We start from the raw sequence: 15,381 nt of genomic DNA, 5'->3' as shown, positions 1-15,381 counted from the left end.
TACGTTTGGTGAACATGGAGTTGCCTATTATAGGATTTGCATTTTAATGGGTTTTCATGGCACATGTAATCAACATCTGCAAAGCCTCTAAAACACATAAATAATAACATGAATCAGGTTTTTTTTTCTTAAAGATTTATTTATTTATTTGAAAGAGTTGCACAAATAGAGGAGAGGTAGAGAGAGAGACAGACAGACAGACAGACAGAGACAGTGAGGTCTTCCATCTGCTGGTTTACTCCCAGTTGGCCGCAATGGCTGCTCTGTGTCGATCCAAAGCCAGGAGCTTCTTCCAAGTCTCTCACATGTGTGCAAGGCCCCAAGGACTTGGGCCACCTTCTACTGCTTTCCCAGGCCATAGCAGAGAGCTGGTTCAGAAGTGGAGCAGCCACGACTTGAACTGGCACCCATATGCCTTGCCAGCACTGCAGGCAGCAACTTTATCTGCTATGCCACAGCGCCAGCCCCGCATTGCATCTTTTTAAGATGATATGGATTTAAGTACATGAAAAATTATTAGCAGAGTGGGAACTGATAGATATGGATGAAGCAGGATGGACTTGTTAGGAATGGTGATGTTAATTTTCTTATAAAATAAATAAATAAGAAATTAAATATGGTCAGACATAAATGAAGACTAAATTTTATTAGTGGTGATCCAGAAAACATTGATCTCAGGTCTTTTTCTTCTAGTGTTAAGTTTATATTTTTAAATGCATATTAAGTGAACAAATTTCATGTAATTTATATATACAGATTTAAGAGCAAACTGATAACATCCTACCCTATCTTCCCTTGGTCTCATATTTCCAACTCCCTCCTTCTTGTTTTATTTTCTTTTAATTTTTACAGCTGCATGCTTTGATTTTATTTTAGAATCACAAGCTTTAACCCTCTACAAAATAAAGAATTCAGCGAGTAGTAGCAGAAATATCAATGAGTATATGTTGTATACTCTATCAAAGAGTACAGAAAAGTGCTATGAACAATATTCAAATCTCAAAATGTCAATTTAACTCCTATGCTACTTTTTGTTGTCTATATATTAATTACCACCAGCCAGAGAAAACATATGGTATTTGTCTTTTGGGGACTGGCTTCTTTCATGAAGCATAATTGTTTCCAGTTCATCCATTTAGTTACAAAAGATAGGATTTCATTCTCAATTGTGGCTGAGTAGTATTTTACACTGTATATATAGCTCATATTCTTTTTCCAGTCACCAGTTGATGGACATCTGGGTTGATTCCATGTTAGCTATTGTGAATTGAGCTGTAATAAACAAGAGGGTACAGATAACTCATGCCTATGCATATTCTATTTCATTTCATGTGGATAAATTCCCAGGAGTCAGATGGCAGGATCATATGGTATGTTTGTTTTCAGATTTCTGAGGAACTTGTATACTACCTTCCATAATGGCTGTACTAGCTTCATTCCCACCAACAGCAGGTTAGGGTACCTTTTTCTCTACCTCTCCACCAGCCTTTATTGTTTGTTGACTTTTTCAAAAGAATTATTTATTTGAACGGTGGAGCTACAGAGAGGGAGAGGCAGAGGCAGAGGCAGAGAGACATAAGTATTTTCTCTCCTTGTTTATTCTCCATATAGCCCAACAGGTGGTGCTGGTCCAATCAGAAGCCAGAGTTAGGAGCATCTCCCTGGTCACCCAAGTGGGTGCAGGGACCCAGGCACTTGGGCCATCCTCCACTGCCCTCCCAGTCCAGAGCAGAAAGCTGGAAGAGAAGCAACCGGGACCAGAACTGGCACCCATATGGGATGCCGGCTCCACAGGTGGAGGATCAACCCAGTGTGCCACAGCACTGGCCCCCATCAGGGATATTTTTCTATAGTTCTCTTTCTCCACTGTATCTTTTTCTAGTTTAAGAATTAAGGTGCTGCAGGGTTAATAGAAGGAGTTTGAGAGGATTGTCTCTCTTTCAATTGCTTTGAATAGTTTGAGAAGAATTGGAATTAGTTCTTTAAAAGTCCTGTAGAATTCAATAGTGAGGCTGTCTGATCCTGGACTTTTCCTTGTTGGGAGGGTCTTTATTACTCATCCAATCTCTGTCTTGGTTTTTGATTTGTTTAGCTTTTCTATGTGTCTTCATGACTCAATTTTGGTATATTGTGTATGTCCAGGAATCTGTTGATTTTTCCTCTAGGTTTTCCAATTTGTTAGCCGTCACAACAGATGCCCACATCCTATATTGCAGTGCTAATCTGAGTTTTGGGTACTCCACTTCCAAATCAGTTTCATGTTAATATCCCTGGGAAGCAATGGATGATAGCTCAAATTCTTTCATTCCTGTCATCTAATTTGGAGAACTGTAACCTAAATGGGGACTTGAGAACCTGGTCTTGCACAGTTGTAGCCATATAGAAAGTGAACCAGCAGATGGGAGATCTCTCTGCTTCTCTTTCCTTCTTGCTTTGTCTCTGTGTCTCTCTGCCTTTTTTATCATATTAAAATATTTAATTACTTATTTGAAAGAGTTACAGAGAGAGGGAGAGGCAGAAATCTTCTACCACCTAATTCATTTTTGAGATGACTTCAATAGCCAGAGTGTGGCCAGGTTGAAGCCAGGAGCTTTCCTCCGATGTGCGTGGCAGCATCCCAGGCACTTGGACCATCTTTCACTGCTTTTTCAGTCCATTGGTAAGGAGCTGGATCAGAAATGGAATAGTTGGTACTTGAACTGGTGCACATACAGGATGCCAATGAAATAGATAGCAGCTTTGTCCACTTCACCACAACCACCAGCTCCTCTTTCTGCCTTTCCAATAAATAAATCTTTTGAAAAAGAACTTAAGATAGTAAAAGTCATCATGACTGAGCAATGGCAAATTTATTGAAGTGATCTACTTTCTAAAAGATCTATTTAAGAACTTGAAAGGCAGCACTAGAAAGAGAGAGTGGGAGAGATTGATCTTCCTCCTGGTTTGTTCACTCCTCAAATGGCTGCAATGACTGTGGCTAGGCCAGACTGATATCAGGAGCCAGGGGCTTCTTCCAGGTCTCTCACATGGGTGCAGGAGCCCCAATATTTGAATCATCCTGTGCCGCTTTTCCAGACACGTTAGCAGGGAACTGGATCAGTTTGGAGCATTAATGTCTATGATACTCTCCTTGCAGTTAAAGGATTTAGAATCCATTTCATTTATGGGTGGGCCAAATACAACAGCTTCCAATTGTCCAAGGTTTGGATTAGATGGGTTCTGAGAAATTTTATTAAAATAGTTATTAATCATAACTCTCAGTTTAAGCTTTTCTTACCAAATTTTCATGTTTGATGATGTTTATATCTATGGGAAAATTGGGTCCTGGATTACAACCAATGAAAGCATCCAGACTAACAGTAATAAGGTCAACAGTCAGCAGAATGATGTCCAGCTGAACTGAAATAGCTTTTCTTATTTGGTAGAGGGGTTACCTCCTGCATTATACTGACATACAGACATAGACAGTAGATATTGGAGCCTGTCCCTTCTGCCAAATGGAGAATGCCACATTTTGGTCCATCATATATATATATATATATGTATGTATATTATAATATATTATATTATATAGTTCTTTATATAATATATTATATTACATTATATATTATAATATAATATATATTATAATATATCATATTATATTATGTGTTTCAATTCTGTTCCATTGGTCTATCCATCTGTTTCTGTAATGTTTTTTTGGATTCAGTCCTGTTAATTTCTTCTCTGATTTTAATTATTTCTCTTCTTCTACTAGATTTGGGTCTGATTTGCTGCAGTTTTTCTAGGTCCTTGAGATGCGCTGAAAGCTCATTTATTTGGTGCCTTTCCAAATTCTTGATATAGGTCCCTATTGCTATAAACTTGCCTCTCAATACTGCTTTTACCGTATCACATAAGTTTTTATATGTTGTGTTGTTATCCTCACTTACTTCCAGAAAGTTTTTGATTTCTCTTTTGATTTCTTGAATGACCCAGCATTCATTCAGGAGCATATTGCTCAGTCTCCATTTGTTTGCATACTTTCTGGGGTTTCCTGAGTTGCTAATTTCCAGCTTCATTCCGCTGTGGTCTGAGAAGCTGCATGGTATGATTCTAATTCTTTTAAATTTGCTGAGACTTGCTTTATGACCTAGTATGTGATCAATCCTAGAGAAGGTTCCATGCATTGCTGAGAAGAATGTAAAATCTTTAGATATAGGATTGAAAGTTCTGTAGATATCTGTTAGATCCATTTGGGCAATAGTGTCGATTAAATCTGCTGTTTCCTTGTTGATCTTCTGTCCGGATCATCTATCTATTTCTGAGAGTGGAGTATTGAAGTCCCCCAGTACAATTGTATTGGAATCTAAATCTCCATTTAAGTCCCTTAACATATCTTTTAAATAGACCGGTGCCTTGTAATTAGGTGCATATACATTTATAATAGTTATATCTTCCTGTTGAATTGAACCCTTAATCATTATATAGTGCCCTTCTTTGTCTCTCTTAACAGTTTTTGTATTAAAGTTTATTTTGTCTGATATTAATATGGGTACACCTGCTTTTTTTGGTTTCTGTTGGCATGGAATATCTTTTTCCAACCTTTCACTTTCAGTCTGCATGCCTCTTTGTTAGAGAGAGATGTGTTTCCTGTAGGCAACAAATAGTTGGGTGTTTTTCCTTAAGCCAACCAGCCAATTGGTGTCATTTAACTGAAGAGTTAAGTCCATTAACGTTTAATGTGACTATTGATATGCAGTGACTTTGCCCTGCCATTTTCCCAGAGATATTTTCTAGTATATGCTTTGAGCTTCCCATGCTCTTTTACTGGTAGGTGTTCTTCCTTTACCTTCTTTCATATTGATGGCTGTGTTTCTGTGTTTCTGAGTGTAGTATCTTTTGCAGGGCCGGACGACTGGCGGCAAAGTCTTTCAATTTCTGTTTGCTATGAAAGGTCTTTATTTCACCTTCATTCACAAATGAGAGCTTAGCAGGATATAATATTCTGGGCTGGCAGTTTTTCTCTCTTAGCACCTGTGCTATGTCTCGCCATTCCCTCCTAGCTTGTAGGGTTTCTGATGAGAAGTCTGCTGTGAGTCTGATTGGAGATCCTCTGAAAGTAATCTGATGTTTCTCTCTTGCACATTTTAGGATCTTTTCTTTATGTTTCACTGTGGTGAGTTTAATTACAACATGTCGTGGTGAGGATCTCTTTTGGTCATGTTTATTGGGGGTTCTATGAGCTTCCTGTACTAGGATGTCTCTGTCCTTCTTCAAACCTGGAAAGTTCTCTGCTAGTATCTCACTAAAAAGGCCTTCTAATCCTTTCACTCTCTCCATGCCTTCAGGAACTCCTAGAACTCCAATGTTGGTGTTTTTAATAGTATCCTGTAGATTCCCAACAATATTTTTTAGATTTCTCATTTCCTCTTCTTTTCTTTGGTTTGACTGTATCGTTTCCTGTTCTCTGTCGTCTAAGTCCGATATTCTCTCTTCTGCTTCACCCATTCTGTTTTTAAGGCTCTCTAATGTGTTTGTCATTTGATCTATTGAGCTCTTCATTTCATTTTGATTTCTCTTCACTATCACACTTTCCTGTTCTACTAGTTTCTGTGTTTCATTTTGATTCTTCCTTAAAATTTCATTTTCACGAGAGAGATTTTCAACCCTGTCCAATAAGGATTTCTGTAGTTCAAGGATTTGCTTTTGAAAACTTCTAAATGTTCTTATCATAAATTTTTTGAAATCCATATCTTGCATTTCTTCTATCTCATCATCTTCATAATCTTGGCTTGGGGTGTTTTGTTTATTTGGAGGCATCATAGTGTCATTGTTGATCTTGTTCCCTCGATTTCTGTGTTTATTGCTTGGCATGGTTAATTCTTTTTCCCTCACTGTGAGGTGTTTTTTTTTTTTATACTATGTCCGTGTTAAGTGGACTGCCTGCTGTTGGAGGAGCCTTGGAGGCTTGAGATGGGTGTGGCCTGAGAGCTCTGCTTGGTTCTTCAGGGTTACAGGTGTGCAAAGGTGACACCCTCAGGTTATGCATGGTAAATCTCTCTTTATTTATTTATTTATTTATTCATTTCTTTATTTTATTTTATTTTATTTTTTATTCAGGACGTAAGTAATACTGCAAGGCTGAGCAGAATGGATGGTATTTAGCTTCCGATCTCTGGCTTCTACCCAAAGAGTCTGTGCAGGCTCCATTTCTCCTGCAGCTCCCACTGGGTTGCCTATGCTACTGAATTGTAGCCTTAACTCTCCTCTTTTATTATGTATATCCCAGCTCTTTGTCTCTTGCTTGCCTTTGCAAGGTTGGGGGAGAGAGGAACTTGTCTGTACCAGTACACCCCCACCTTTTTTTTTCCTTCTCTCCTGTAGTCAGTCTGTTGAACTTTCCCGCTTCAAAGCCTGCTTCCCTCTAAAATTCTGTCCGCCGTTTCCCCGCCAATGTCTCCGGTTACTGAGCTCACCTCCGCTTCCAGCACTGATGTGTGGACTCGGAGCCCTGAGCGTCCCTCCTCTCCCCGCTGGTGTCTGTGTCACATTGACCCCCCTTCCCACACTGGCGCTCAGATTCTGCGGCTCCCACACTTTGGCTTCCGTGCGGTGGGTGACCCTGCTGTCCCAGTAGGTCCTCTGAGTCACAGCCACTAGCTCCGGAAGAGTTTCCTCTGCAATTTTTTTCCTGATCCTTTTTCTGAGGCTACTGTAACTCTGCTTTTATTAAACTAAATTTTCCCGGACTATCGGTGCACGCCCTCACTATTCCACCATCTTGGATATTATCTGTTTATAATTATTATATATCAAAAGGAAACCTGTTAAAGTGAAATGAACACTATGAGAAATGGTGACTTGATCAGCCCTTGCCCTGACTGTTGCTGAACAACTTAACACGTTATCCCTCTCAGTATTTTTGTTGTTTATTTGTTCTACTTAATATTTTTGGTTGAATACTGTAATCAATACACAGTTATTCTCAAGTGTTGAAACTTAACTGAAAAGTGATCTCTGTTAAATATAAGAGTGGGAGTAAGAGAGGGAAGAGATGTGCAATTCGGGACATGCTCAAGCTGACTTACCTCAAACGATAGAATATATATGAATATATTTATATACATGCAAATATAAATAAATGTACACATATATATATAAAGAATTTATTTATTTATTTGACAGGTGTACTTACAGACAGTGAGAGGAAGAGACAGAGAGAAATGTCTTCCATATGCTCATTTACTCCCCTAATGACTGCAATGTCTGGAGCTGGGCCAATCTGAGCTAGGAGCTTCCAGGTCTCCCACATTTTGGCAGGGAGCAAAGCACTTGGAACAGCTTCTACGGCTTTCCCAGGCTATTGCAGAGAGCTGGATGGGAAAAGGAGAAATGGGGACTAGAACTGGTACACATATGGGGTACCAGCACTGCAGGTAAAGGATTACACCACTGCACCACAGTGCTGGCCCCAATCTATCCTTTATTAAGGAGATCTCAGTAATCATGTTCAGGTATTGCTGTCCTATATTCATGGCCAAAGTCCTAGCAGACAACATGATTTGGAGAATCAAAAGCACAAGGTGTGTAGGAGACTTCATTTCTCATACAGCACAGTTAATAACAAGGTTCCAAGAGGGGAAATTACTTGCATCTTTGAGAACAAATGGACATCACAGGTGATCTAAAGAATTCAGAAGGTTTGTGATACCCTAGAGTGAAAAAGTCACTGGGAGCACAAGGACAGTGCCTAGAGTTTATTTTGATGGATTTTAGCCCCTTTCATTGGAGGGAGGCCCACCTGTGGCTCAGGCACACTGAGTTCTAGTCCTGGTGGGAGCACCAGATTCTGTCCCAGTTGCTTCTCTTCTAGTCCAGCTCTCTGCTATGGCCCAGGAGTGCAGTGGAGGATGGCCCAAGTGCTTGGGCCCTGCACCTGCATGGGAGACCAGGAGGAAGCACCTGGCTCCTGGCTTTGGATCAGTACAGTGTGCTGGCCGCAGCACACTGGCCGCAGCAGCCACTGGGGGGTAAACCAACAGAAAAAGGAAGACCTTTCTCTCTGTCTCTCTCTCTCACTGTCCACTCTGCCTGTCAAAATAAAAGATAAGTTTTATAAAAAGACTTATTGGAGCCACTCTAGTGATTATACCCATGAAACTTTGTTAATAAATGCAAAGAGAACCTGGGAAAATTGATGTTTATCTTATGCTGTAGAGACTTAGATTGAACATCTTTTTTATCTTTTTTAATTATATAATTTAAAAACAAATTTTAGATTTTTTTTGACTTTACTAAGCCACAGCTATGGCCCCATTAATATGTCTTAACAATGTTTTTTCCTCTCAGACTTATCTCTATTGTTTCAGTTAACTGCATGCCTTTTCTTTACATTCATATTCTCTCAGCTGTCAAAGCTTATTCATCTTAATTCTGTTGTTCCTATTTCCCTCCCTTTTATTCTGTCCCTAGGCTAATTGAGGTCATGATTCTCCATTCCTTCTGTGTGGTGTCACAGTAGCCTTGAAGTGTTGTTTTTCTCTTCTGATTTCTAAAGAAAGAAATTATGTATTCCCCCAGTTTAGATATTTTAATAATTCATTCTAAAACAAAGGTTAAATGTTCTTAATTTGACAAGAATTTTCAGGGCCAGCAGTGTGGTGTAGTGGGTAGAACCACCACTTGCAGTGCTGGTATCTCATATAGATCCAGATCTCTGCTATAGCCTGGGAAAGTAGTAGAAGGTGGCCCAATTCCTGGGCCCCTGCACCCATGTGAGAGACCTGGAAGAAGCTCCTTGCTCCTGGCTTTGGATCAGTGCAACTCTGGCCATTGCAGCCAACTGGGGAGTGAACCAGTCGATGGAAGACCCCTCTCTCTTCTCTGCCTCTCTCTGTGTAACTCTGACTTTCAAATAAATAAATAAATCTTTAAAAAAAGAATTTTTTCTAATTTTAGATTTGTTCTACTTCATTGCCACTTCAGGATGTGTGTAAGGAGTGCATATCCAGTTATTCTATTTTGGATTTTTGGGATTTTGTATTAGCTCTGCTGTCTATTCATTTTTCTCGAGCATTGGTTATATCTTCTCCTTAGTTGTATTAAGAGAGAGAGCAATAGCCCTCATGTCTTTTTAGGTAAGTAAGACATATTAAAAACAGAGCATTCAGTATACATTCATAGTATTTTGACTTGTTCAATTGGTTTTCCTGACCTCCCTTGGATATTCTTGGTCTCTGCTGTACAACTTTCTATACTCATTAATTCTTTGATATTCCCAAATCCAGAAAATGAATGATTCAACAGCTGTGTTCCTGTATTTGCTGGGACTCAGGGTAAGAAGCAAAGTGGAGGTGTTCAGGAATCTAAAGTTACATGCTACATAGCAAAGCAAATCATTTCCTATACAAAGTGACTGGGAAATCCAGAATCTTTTGCACACTATATTGGATCCTGAACTATTACTGAACTATTCAGTAAGATTTTAATGTATTTATTTTCTGTGTGTGTGTGTTTGTATTTCTAAATAAACTCTGCTGGGCTACTTAACATTAACGTGTATTGCAGAATTCTTTCATCCGTTTTTACTTTTGAAAAGTTTCTCTTTCAGTTTTATGGGAGAGGGTAGAAGTTTTCTGCTATGTAACTGAAAATTCATTCATTCATTAAAGTTAAAAATATTTGTTGGAAATTTGTGGAATACTACTAATTCTCATGTGATTTGCATGAAACTAAATACATTCTCTATTTTGTTTTGCTTAACATTTCTGCATGTGTGGACTTCTTTTTTCCTTATTGCCCCAAATCCCTTTGTGTATTGGGATGGCAAATGGGTTTTACACTGGACAAAACATGTTATTTTGGCAAAGAAGTACTTAGCCTTCCTGCTTCAAGTATTCAAATATTACATTAGAATATATTAGTATATTTGTATACTGTACAAATGTCCTTCATATAATTTTGTAATATTCTGGGATGGGAGAGGGAGCAGGAAATAGGAGGGTTATGGGTGGGAGGGAAGTTATGGGGGAGGGGAAGCCACTGTAATCCAAAAGCTGTACTTTGGAAATTTATATTTCTTAAATGAAAGTTAAACAATTTTGTAATCTTCACCTTCCTTTTTATTTAGTCCTTTTTAAAAAAAAGATTTATTTATTTTACTTGAAAGTCAGAGTTACACACACAGAGAAGGAGAGAGAGAGAGAGCAGTCTTCCAACCACTGGTTCACTCCTGATTTGGCCACAATGGCTGGAGCTGTGCTGATCCAAAGCCAGGAGCCAGTAGCTTCTTTTGGGTCTCCTATGCAGGTGCGGGAGCCCAAGGGTCTGGGTCATCCTCTACTGCTGGATAGTAAGTCTTACTTGCCTAAAAAGCTGGATAGTAATTTGAGTAGCCAGGACTTGAACTGGCACCCATGTGGGATGTCGGCACTGCAAGCCACAACTTTACTTGCTATGCCACAGCATCAGCCCCTTTATTCTTATGACTATTGCTATGCTATTGGAATTTATAATTGATAATGCTGAACAATTGAAACTGTCTTATTTACAATTGTAGTACTGGATATGGCAGTTTTACTTGAAGTAAAGTATGTAGCCTGCTTATTGTATGATTTTTGGTAAAGCATGCATTTATATGTAAAGCAGATCTGTTAATCATTTAAAAGTGAATTATCATGATTACCCAGATATAAAGAATGCAATATGTGCTAATGAGTTAGCAGTCACAGACATTTAGAATTAGAGGGATTTTAGAACCTTTTCAATACTGCAGTTTTTATGAAAAACTAATAATTTTTTTATTTGACAGGTAGAGTTATAGACAGTGAGAAAGACAGAAAGGTCTTCCTTCCGTTGGTTCACTCCCCAAATGGCCACCACAGTTGGAGCTGTGCCTATCCAAAGCCAGGAGTCAGGTGCTTTCTCCTGGTCTCCCATGCGGGTGCAGGGCCCAAGCACTTGGGCCACCCTCCACTGCCTTCCCAGGCCATAGCAGAGAGCTGGACTGAAAGAGGAGCAACCAGGTCTAGAACCCTTTGCCCAGATGGGATACCAGCACCACAGGTGGAGAATTAACCAAGTGAGCCACGGCGCTGGCCCCCGATAAATTTACTCTTAACAAAATATCAAAATATCTTATTCAGTATAAAGTTAGTAGTGAAAAAGAGACTACCTTGTTGAACACAGAAATTTGAGATTATATTTCTTGGTATTAATTTGCATCTTAAGGCTTATTGCCTAGTTTACTTCAATATTTCAATCTAATATTACTAATAATATCTTGTACTTAGTGGTTCACTGTGTGCAAGACAATATTCTTTTGATTTTTTTAAAAAGATTTATTTATTTATTTGGAAGTCAGAGTTACACAGATAGTGAACAAGAGGAAGAGAGAGAGAGAGAGGTCCTCCATCTGCTGGTTCACTCCCCAGATGGCCTAAAAGGTCAGAGATATGCCAATCTGAAGCCAGGAGCCAGGACCTCTTCAGGGTCTCCCATGCAGATTCAGGGGCCCAAGGACTTGGGCCAACTTCCTACTGCTCTCCCAGGCTCTAGCAGAGAGCTGGATGGAAAGTGGAGCAGCCGGGACTTGAACCGGCCTCCATATGGGATGCCCACACTGCATGCAGTGGCTTTACTGGCTACACCACGCTGCTGGCCTCAAGACAATGCTCTAAAATGATGCATTAATTATTCCCAAATATTGAAAAGTGGCATGGTACACATTTGAATGTGTTGTTTTGTACTAGTTGTAGAAACAGTTTAAAATATATTTATATTTAAAAATGTAAGCTTTGATCTAAAGTTTTACTTTCCCTTAAGGTGCCTGTTTGGAAACTGAGAGATCGTTGAAGTCTATCTTGAGTACAACTGATATTATCCAAGCCTCCTTTATCACATGAGGATGCTAAATGCCAAGGCCCAGAGAAGTAAAGTGAATTGTTCAAGGTCACATAGGTAAGTTGTAGCAGGGATAATTCTGTATTAGAATTAGGTATCCTGATACATAGGCCACAGTTCTGTCAATTTAGTACTCCTTCTGGAGTTAAAGATTCTAAGTTGTGGAAAATTAAGTTTGGAAATTTAGTGGTTGCTATGTTGTTATGGTGAGAAATTTCTGTGTATAGCTATGAGTTGCTTAAATTTTATTCAATATATTTTTCTATTATGTTTGCTATTTATTTGAAATGTATAACAAATAGCTTCATCTATTTGCCAAAAGAAGTTTTTTAAGATTTATTTATATTATTTGAAAGTCAGAATTACACAGAGAGAGAAGGAGAGGCAGAGAGAGTGGTCTTCCATTCACTGGTGCACTCCACAGTTGGCCTCCATGGCTGGAGCTGTGCCAACTAGAAGGCAGGAGCCAGGAGCCTCTTCCTGGTCTCCTATGCAGGTTCAGGGGCCCAAGGACTTGGACCATTTTATAGTGCTTTCCCAGGCCACAGCAGAGAGCTGGATAGGGAGTGGAGCAGCCAGGTCTTGAACTGATGCCCCTATGGAATACCAGCACTGCAGGTGGCAGCCTCACCCACTATGCCACAGTGCCAGCCCTTGCCAAAAGAATTTATAGAAGCTATTACGTATATACACTTAACAATTATTTAGTTACTTGACACGAACTATCCCTGCATATTTGAAAATTTTGAATGGTATCACTTGGGTTTTAAGAATGTTATATTTTAGGTCTCTTAATATTTTTAGTGATGATGTTTTAAAGGCCCTTTCTGTTTTATGAAAAATGATAAGGATTTTGTTTTACAATGGCCATAGTATTACCACTTAAAGCAATAGATTAAATAACACTTTTAAACAAAGTCATTTAATACTGAATTCTAATACACTGGTATATTTTAAAGTGAGAAACCGGATTTCTTTCAGATAGTCTAAATAAGAATGATAATCAAAATTGAAGGCATCTACAGTTTTTAATCACTTGTTTTAAATATTGGTCATAATGGTCCAACTTAGAGTTTTAATTTTAATTACCTTTTAAAAGATTCAATATGGTTTATAGAAAGAATTCAGAGAACATAATTATATACTCAACCTCCCTCCCTTCTTTTTCCTTCTTTGTCATTTTTTTAGCTTATGAAATGACATTTTCAGTTTACATTACATTAAAAAGGGTTGTTGAATCAAGGGCAAGTTTAACAGGCAAAAAGCAAAAAGATCCTAATTTAGAGGGAATACAGACAGTGGCTCTAAACAATATTTGAATATCACATCTAAACAATATTTGAAGAAATTGATAAAATAAATATTTTAGTTTCTCCTACTAAAATGCTCAGGGAAAGTCTTTCATTATTTATCAAATATTAGTGCAAAAATATGGATTTAAATGATCCCAAAAAGTGATCAAGTTTTGTGTAATAAAGTCCAATTTTTGTCAAGGCTTTTTGACAGTCTCACAGAAAACTTGTGTTTGTGAATGGGAAGAATAATATCAAAATGTCCATACTACCAAAAGCAATTTGCAAATTCAATGCAATCCCAATCAACATACCAACGATGTTCTTCTCAGAGCTAGAAAAAATGATGCTAAAATTCATATAGAAACATGAGAGATGCTTAACATCTAAAGCAATATTATAAAGCAAAAAAAAAGCTGGAGACATCACATCATATTTTAAGACATATTACAAGGGTCAGCACTATGACAAAGCAGGTAAAGTCACCGTCTGCAGTGCCGGCATCTCATATGGGTGCCAGTATGTTTCCCAGCTGCTCCACTTCTTATACCCCTCTCTGTTATAGCCTGAGAAAAAAGTAGAAAATGGCCAACGTCTTTGGGCCCCTGCACCTGCATAGAGACCTGTTAGAGGCTCTTGACACTTGGATTCAGATCAACACAGCTCCAGCCATTGTGGCCATTTGGGGAGTAAACCAGTGGATGGAAGACCTCTCTCTCTCTGCCTCTACCTCTCTGTAACTCTGCCTTTCAAATAAATAAATAAACTGCAAAAAAAAAGAAGAGGTGTTAGCACTGACATAATAACAGACACATAGTTCAATGGACAAGAATAGGTAGCATAGAAATAAACCCAAATTTCTACCAGCAACTCATATTTAACAAAGGAACTAAAATGACCTGGAGAAAGAAGAATCTGTTTCACAAGTGGTGCAGAGGAACTTGATTATCCATATGTAGAAGCCTGAAAATAGACTCCAACATCTCTTACACTATGTGAAAGTGAACTCACAGTGAATTAAAAATCTAATCATAAGACCAAAACCCAAGTAAACATAGGGAAACTCTAAATATTGTCAACAGACAATAGCTTTTGGGTAAGATTCCAATAGCAATAGTAACAAAAATAAAAACAGAGACATTTGAGTATATCAAACTAAGATACTTCTTCCCAACAAAGTAAACATCAGAGTGTAGATACAGCGAAGAGAATGGCAGGAAAAATTAAAACTCTGAATGTTTACAGATTTCCAGAACATTTACATAAATTGGAAAAACTCCAAAAAATACACTAAAGAAACAGGCAAGGATCTGAATAGACATTTTTCAGAAGAAATGTAAATGGTCAAAACATGTGAATATGCCTGATGTCACCAGCCATTATGTAAATATAAATTAGAACACAATATCAGTCTCCAACACCTGTGGGAGAATACAATGCTTAGGTTTTTGTGTGTGCAGCAAGTGGGTTTAGAGGACCCTGTTCACCTCTGGAGAGCAGAGTCTACAGGGGGGTAAAGAAACCTTACTGCTTTCCTAATGGGCTTATTAAGTTCTTGACCAGTGCCTGTTAGTCTTGCCACAAACTTTCTAGTCTCACTACTTTCCTTCTTCTTCCTCTTCTCTGTGACTTGTAAAATAGTATACACTCTATATACTGTGGATACTTTTGATTTATTTTATTCCTTCTGTCTCTTATGAAGTTCCTCCATGAAAGCACAGACCTCAAAATATTCATTCATTTATGCAGTCTGCAGATTTCATGAGCTACTAAATTCCAAGTAGTATGTTAAAGGCAAGATCTAGGCCTAAGAGAAAAGTGGTCTGAATTCTGTGCCTAGAAGAGGATTTGGGACATAGTAGAACTTCAATGAAGTGCTGTGTGAATGACATGCACTCAGTAAATGAGTAATCTAAAGCATACACTGCATTTAAGCAACACAGCAGCCCTACTCACCTCAGGTAGAGCAATTGAGAGGAATAATGTGAACAAAAATAAGACATCAATAAGTTGAATAATAACAGAAAAAATGAGATGGATGCCAACATTACTGAACTATTTTTGAGGAATTAAATTGATAGAGGGGCTGGCATTGTGGCTAAAGTGGGGTAAGCTGCAATCTGTGAGGCCAGCATATCATGTGAGTTCCACTTTGAGTTTAGGAATCTCCACTTCCAATTTAGCTCACTGCTAAATACCTGGGAAA

General features: G+C 38.5%; 1 long non-coding RNA gene across 1 annotated transcript in view; it reads left to right on the top strand.

Moving 5' to 3' along the window:
• LOC149122879 (uncharacterized) overlaps window positions 1-15,381 on the top strand; it is a 35,097-nt gene that overhangs the window by 15,071 nt on the left and 4,645 nt on the right. The window contains exon 2 of the long non-coding RNA XR_016219292.1: window positions 11,806-11,940. This is a non-coding gene — a long non-coding RNA (uncharacterized LOC149122879). The remainder of the gene's footprint in view (window positions 1-11,805; window positions 11,941-15,381) is intronic.

Source organism: Oryctolagus cuniculus, chromosome 13 (genome assembly GCF_051225735.1).
Source record: "Oryctolagus cuniculus isolate XC-2025 breed Fujian yellow rabbit chromosome 13, ASM5122573v1, whole genome shotgun sequence".
In the NCBI taxonomy this organism is placed as follows: Eukaryota; Metazoa; Chordata; class Mammalia; order Lagomorpha; family Leporidae; genus Oryctolagus; species Oryctolagus cuniculus.
This window is presented reverse-complemented; position numbering and strand designations above follow the sequence as displayed.